Below are 7,370 nucleotides of genomic sequence, written 5' to 3'. Positions count from 1 at the left end.
TCAGATAGTAACAGGAGCTCCCCCCGTAACCGTAACACGTAAACGGATAGATTTCTAAGCCGAACCGTTTACCGATTGAGCTGCTCCTCCCGCGAACGCGACGCATGTTAATCTTACTACCTGGGTAAGAGTGTAACGGCTGGACGGCTCGAGTCGGAAGTTAATAGGTAGTTGGTGCGGATTAGATTAAATTTTCTCTAGCTTGCTATTGGCTCGTTACTGGTCGATCGATCGTACTGAAACGTAGAATCGGTTTTGCGATTTAGCCGTTGTTTAGCCGTTACATAGCAAATACTCGTACTTAGGAGATACTCGAAACAAGAAAATTTACTTGCACGTATGCATTTTCTCCGTGTCCATCCATCCATCCGGGAAAAGTGAGCGTTACATCGTCAGCTAACAGCGACGTCAGATAAAAATGTATCACCTCGTAGCTGGCCAATGCGAATTTAAATTTCCACCAGAGTGGAGGCGGTAAAGATTTAATTCCAACGGTGCATAATTAATCACGGTGATCAGGGAATGTAAAATCCGTCTCTCGAAATCGTTGAGCGGCACCCGGTTACATCGATACAATAAGTTCAGCCTGCGATCCCACACGATCGTAACAATGTGGCTACACGGCGGAGCAGCGATAGTTTAGGATTACACTAATCCGATCGCCACCATGACGACGATAGGGACAAGTGACAGCCGGATAGTCCCGTCGGGTTCTATGCCTCGAATCGACCCGAGGAGGAATCGTCCGGGTCGTGGGGAGTCAAGCCGATTAAATGAAAATCTCGTTACAGCTGACCGGCTGAAGTTCAGACCTCCCTTCGAGTTTTCACCGGCGAGCCTGGTGTACGCCGCTGACTCTCCGCGATTTTCCCGACGACTTTTCCCGGACGGACTTTGTTACACGCGCGGGAGTGTCCGAATGTGGGGTGGAGTGGAGTCAATTAAGACTCGCCGCTGTCCCGTCGAGCTGGTTAACGTCCGTCTGATTAAAGAGAGAAAGCGGGTGTGACCGCCAAATTGGCGATCGGCGACTTAGTTCTGGCGGAACCACCGCGAAGTCTACGACGCGCGCATGAAAAGCGAAGGTGATCCGCATCTCCTGGAAAATCTCTTGGAATCTAATTAGATCCAGTCCGATTGCTCGAAATAATGATGGATTCTAGTTCGGAAGTCTACGTAGGTTCCGGTTAGTAGTGTGATGTTTCAATCGTGCGACTCCAAGTGGGAAACATTAACGGATTCTATTTGGTTACCTTCGACGTTTTCCTCAACAAAATGTTCTCTCGATTCCACTTACACTGCGATTGGACAAAATATGCAAAACGCTTAAAGTATTCATGATTGACAATTGCACGCAGATACACATGCTAATAAGCATAGTAACATTCAAAATATGACTCTGTTTGTTAACCTGCCAATCTAATATTCGGTCCAAGTGTTACTCGACTTTGGCAATGACAATCGCGCGCGACACGAAGCAGGCCGCGATGAACAGCCAATCAACATCGCGTAAGAGACGCTTGACCTCACTGTTTGGGACAAGAATGGATTTCCTGATTAGCATTATACCTGAACAACTTATTTCGAGACAACTTTGAGTATTCTAACCGGAATATACGGTGTATTTGCGAAAAGAATGGGACATTTCCACGCAGGAAGCGAATGATTTGCAGGCTTGATACGCTGTTAAGTCGACGACACGGTATCCGTCAGTAATGGGTGGAACAACATAAGAGGGCTAAAGTCGCCCAGGAATAACTCTTAAGAACCATTTCTACCAGATCTCTCTTCGGACCTTCGTACGCTTACAATGTGTACAATAGTTCACGACCGAATCTCGAACAAGAAATTCTTTGAATTTATGCAAAATCACGCGCGCGCGCGCGTGACGGATGGATGAAAATCCAAAAGAAGCTAATTAGACATCGCGCTACGATAAATTATTGCCGTAACGTAACAATCAACCTTTGTCGGCTTCTGCCCCTCCCCTCCCCTCTCTCTCTCTCTTTCTCCTTTCTCCGCCTCCTCTCTCTCTGTCTCTTTTGTAAAGTACCAGCAACCGTGACGAGCAAAATGCACAAGTGTTTGCGCGCGCGCACACGCAAATCTCTACGAGGAGGGGATGCCCCGAGAACGTTTCCCCGCGATTTGCACATTAACGGAGAATAAACGACACCGAAATACAGCGCGCGCGGACGCGCGCACGATCGCCATAATAGGAGCACCGAGTAGTCTATTAAGCGTCCTCAAAACCAGTTAGTGAGTCGGCAATCCAGTTTAGGTACAAAATGGCTGTCGTTTAGCGAGGATTAATGGTCTCGGGAGTGCCCCGGGGCAGCATAATGGGGCAGATGCGTTCTGGATGAGGGGGAACAACCCTCTCTGATCTCTCTCCTCCCCGCCATTTATATCTCGACAACCTCCGCGCGCCACCCTACTCTCTTTCTCTCTCTCTCTCTCTCCTCGTGCCTCTCTTACCCCTCACCTCTCTCTCTCTCTCGCCTCGTGGCCTCGTTATGTACACCTATCTGAGCTACAGACTCCATTATGCCCTTTTTGCGACGCTCCATGTACGCCGGAGTATAAATACGCAGTATCTGCGCAGTGCGTGTATCGTCCCGGTGTACCTCGAAATCACGGCCCCGAGACGTGTTCCACGAACGCAATGCCAAATTACGGCTCAGATTTCTCGCGGGGGTCTTCTTCTCGGGGGTTGAAGCACCGAAGGTTGAGGCACCGACGGCTCGGCCGCTCCCCAAATTACCTCGCACGGTTTCTAACCGTGAATAAAAAACTGCCGTTTTCCGTCTCTACCCTCTATTTCTTCAGAGTGCTGCCTCGTCTTTACATACTTCGGCTTCGGTTTTCTCACGAAGGCATCCCTTAAAAGGTAAAGTCCTCGCAGATTTCTTGGGAATTAATCGCGATCCAGTCTGGAATCCCAAAATAATTATGGATTCTAGTTGGTAGATCTACGTAGGTTCTCCGATTATGAGCGTAATGTCTGAAACATGCGATTCTAAGTGGGGAACATCGACAGATCCTGGTTTAATCGCCTCCAACGTTTTCCTGAAAATGTTGTCTGATCTCCGTTTTATATTACGAGTGAAGAAAATATATGAAACACTTTAAGTATTCATATTTTATAAGTTCACACACACACACACACACACGTTACGTGCACTCTATTAAGCATAGTGACATTAAAAGTATAACCCCGTTTATTAACCTTCTAGGTTGATATTCGGTCAAACTGTCACTCAACTCTGGCAATGGCAATAATCGCACATTTGGGACAAGAATGAAATTTTTAATTGATACAGTGGGATACTCTATTTTGGGACAATTATGGACATTCTAATCAGAGTCCACGCTGAGAAAATCATGAGAAAATCATGAAAAGTTTCTATGCGGAAGCCACCACGATGCGCGAGTGGTTGAGCGCGCCTCATTAGGGGTTAATTCGCGACCGCTGCGCCATGTTTTCTCCCGATGCTTCATCGGACGCTCTTCGTCACGCACATTTCTCGTAATCGGGTTTTCGTACGAATTTACTCAGCTTATGAGCAGCGGCGCGACGCGCTTCAATTGTACGCGCGCGCGGGTATCACACACACACACCGAGAAAAGCCCGAGCAGGGACTCGAGCCTCGTATTTGGGCGTCCAAAGCGCCGTTTAGTTTGGCGTTTCATGGTCGAATGACTCCCCTCGCCGGTTTACCGGCGTCGCGGTCCGTTTCGGCGCTCCTGAGAGAGCCGTAAGTAGTCGTTTTGAAATCGACTCCGGGACGCGTGTGTGCGCGCGAGAACGACCGTTCGCGAGTGTGGGTGTGTGTGTGTGTAAGCGTGTGTTACCACCGGGAGTCACGAATCTCGGCTTTTGTCAAACGCCGCTTCGTAGACGGCGTTGACAGAGATTTAGAGAGTACAGTTAATGTGGAATTAGCTGCCACGGAGGTGGCGATGCCGCGGCCGTATTATGCCATCACCTGCCGAGGGAAAGACGCTCGGCCATTTTTCGCGGGCCTAATAAGGCGGCACTAATGCCCTCTCGTCGCTTCCTCGTTCGCGGCTTTTAATACTTGCATTAATGCCGAGAGAATCCTCGTGAAAGGAAATATTTGCTCCGCGACGTGGAAGCGAATCTGTGGCGCGGAAACGAATTTACAAAGCGCGGCTGCGGAGGCGTCCGAGAGCTCGAGCATCGTGTAAAACTACGTGTTGTAATTGTCGATGTAGTCACATGCATGTTTGCTTTATTCGACTGGCGTTTGTATGTATGAAAAAGATACCGTGTTTATAAATATTCACATCCTCGCAAGGAAAGCCAGTAACGCTGAGGACGTCTGATAGCGCTGATAGCGTCCGATAGCGTTCGTCGAAAAATGCCAATCTAATATCGGTCATCTCATGAGTAATTACAGATATGATGATTGGCAGGATGTCGATATCTCCAGAGATTTTATAGAGATTGAGCTGGAAAATTAGTAAGGTGGCGAAATGTTGTCAATTTAAAGGATAAATATATTTTGAAATATAGATTTGTATTTTAAATAATAATGTTTTAAAATATAAAATATAAATATATTTGAAACGTATTTGAAACTTCGTATTTGAAACTTGAATATTATGTTATTCTTAATTAAATTTAAGTTGTCACAAATGAGCGCAATTATTTATGGAACGATCGATGATACTTGCAGGCATTTATGATGTCTAATGAACGTTATATTTTATCAAACAGGTACATTCCACAGTTCCTATAATATTAAAATTACTTTCATTTATTATTCATTCGTTTATTCATTTATTTATTCATTTATTTATTTAAAGGGAATTGTCCCTTTGGTACATCAAACGTAATCAGTAATTAATTACACGGTCTTCAAAGATGTGTGCTACTAGTTTGCTAATTTTATAAGTAACACATATTTTTGGCGGTCTTTTTTTAATCGAGAAACCACATCGTCGTGTTAATGCTGTCTAAGGTTCTGATCAATACTTTGGAAGAGAGGCAATGTTTTATGCGCCGAGATAAAAAGGTTCGGGAGATAGGACGAAACCACACAAACAGGTCGGACGTCGGGAGAACAAATTTGAGACGTCGCGCTGATCGTTTAAAGTCGTAAAGTCAAGCTCACGACTTGGCTCAGGTAGGCGGCACAAGCTGTCGTGGTGAGCAACGTTCTGACGACTAACGTTTATCTCGCCCTAATCCTGTTTGTCGGGTAAACTGCTCGTGTGGTGGGTCGCAGATTGATTATTTATGGATTTTCCGGAGTCTACGGGAAGGCTCGTTCCTCTTATTCGATATAATACCACATTGTTTACATCCACAGAGAGCTTTGCCATTCTTTGCACATTTCTAAGCCTTCTCAGGTTGTCAGATTTTTCTCATTTTCCTTATGCCTGCTCGCACTATTGTGTGATTTAGAACATCTATGATGGATATATGTATATAAAGCAAATCTTTCGCACGCTTTTATATTTTAGATAAATAAATATTATTCATAAAAGTAGCCCCCAAAAGTGTTTCTTTCATCTTGTATCCGTCTTATATCAACTTACATAATTTGTGTGATTACCCACTAAAAAAAATAAAGTTCTGAAACAAAAATAAAAGATGCTGCTCTATTTGAAATTTATCGTCGTCAATAACTGTTTAGTCTACCATCACGGAGAGGTGCTCTGGACGTTCATAAATCGAATAAAAATATGCCATTTAGTACATTTTTCTAATATTTCTCTAATTTTATTATAGTAATTTTTCTATATATCTTCGAATAGCATCAACTTAAATGATTGTATTTATGAAACATTTTGATCCCCTAATTCATATATAATCTTTTATTTTAGCCGTAAGTCCTGTTTCTAACCGCAAGGTTAGGTGGATCAGCCCAGAATCTATATGGAAAAAGTTCTTTTAATGTTAGTGTAATGCACGAGTATTCTCTCGTACCTCTCCGATTTGTGCTGTTTCATGGATCAAATTGTTAAACCGTGAAGAGGCGGTTAAATGAGAATAAAGGAAAAGATTATTGGAAAGAAGCTAATACACGGTCGGTTGCTGGTTTTTTGGGACGAGCGACATATTTAAAATTCTATTGTATTGCGAGAACTGCTTCCTTAAACTGTAGATGTGGTTATGAATTTTGTCCTCTCGTGTCGTGCCCAGAGGAATGCTCGGCTTAAGAGACCTGCAGGCTCATGTAATAACACCAGCTTACACAATCTTTGTCCCACGAGATATACTCAATATTAAAAAAAATGTAGTCAGAATTTTTATACCCACAGTTTTTGTATTACAATGTTCCTTCTACTTACAAATTTTTTTAGTTTTATTTATTTTGCAACACTTATCGTATGTAAAATAATAGCTTAAATTATGTTAAATTACGTTAAGGATACATTATATCACATATAGTGTGGTCAGGGTTGGGAAGTAACGCATCACTTGTAACTTGTTATCTTTATCATTACAGTTACTTTTTTTAGTAACGATTTTTTGACAATGACGTTATATTTTCTCATAAGTAACGGTAAAGGTAACGCGTCACATTTTTGGGTAATGTTAACGAATATAATTTTATTGTTACTGTGCACACATGCAATATATATATGCGAAACGATAACGGTAACAAGTTACTTCTTTCAATGAGTAACGAGTAACGGTAACGATTTACTTTTCAAAAGTAACGAATAACTTTCCCAACTTTGAATGCAGCATTACTATTTGTTACACAGTTGGGACCCTTTATTAAAGGCTGTATAAAGGCTTAGTCGGCCAGTCAAGCTGCGGGATAACATATACACTAACTTCTCATGACATGAATGGCTTATCTGTGCATTATTATTCTGTCAATAGTGAGCTAGTCTTCACTGTGTAAGCATTAAAATTACTTGTTATCTATATATATAAAATGAATGTAGTAACTTATGTGAAATATTATAATGTTTAGAACTGCGTTTTGAATTATTATAATTATAGTCTTTTGGAAGTGTAAAAACCATTCTGATACTTTCTGCTAGTGTATGGTAAACTAATCTTTAAACTTTAAAGACGAAACTTTACTTCTCTCGTCCTCCAAAGACAAAATTGTATAACGTACACGAGAAACCGCGAAAACCTGTGAAAACGCGGCCGCAGAAAGACGCAGGTCGGAAAAGTCGCCAATAAATTTCAATTTGCCTCGTGCCGCATTTCCATTCACGCCGGCGTGTATATCTAAACACGGGATCGTGAAGCGCCTGACGAGACCGCGTACTTAGGCACGTTTCACGGATCAAATTTACTTCCGATGGAGCGGCGATGAGTGTCACGAGGAAAGCGGGAAAAGATCGTCACGCGGACTCGGCCACCGACCATAAGG

The sequence above is a fragment of the Dinoponera quadriceps genome, unplaced genomic scaffold (genome assembly GCF_001313825.1).
Source record: "Dinoponera quadriceps isolate SergipeBrazil2010 unplaced genomic scaffold, ASM131382v1 scaffold1441, whole genome shotgun sequence".
NCBI lineage: Eukaryota > Metazoa > Arthropoda > Insecta > Hymenoptera > Formicidae > Dinoponera > Dinoponera quadriceps.
The sequence above is the reverse complement of the archived record's forward strand: the minus strand, read 5'-3'. Positions refer to the sequence as shown.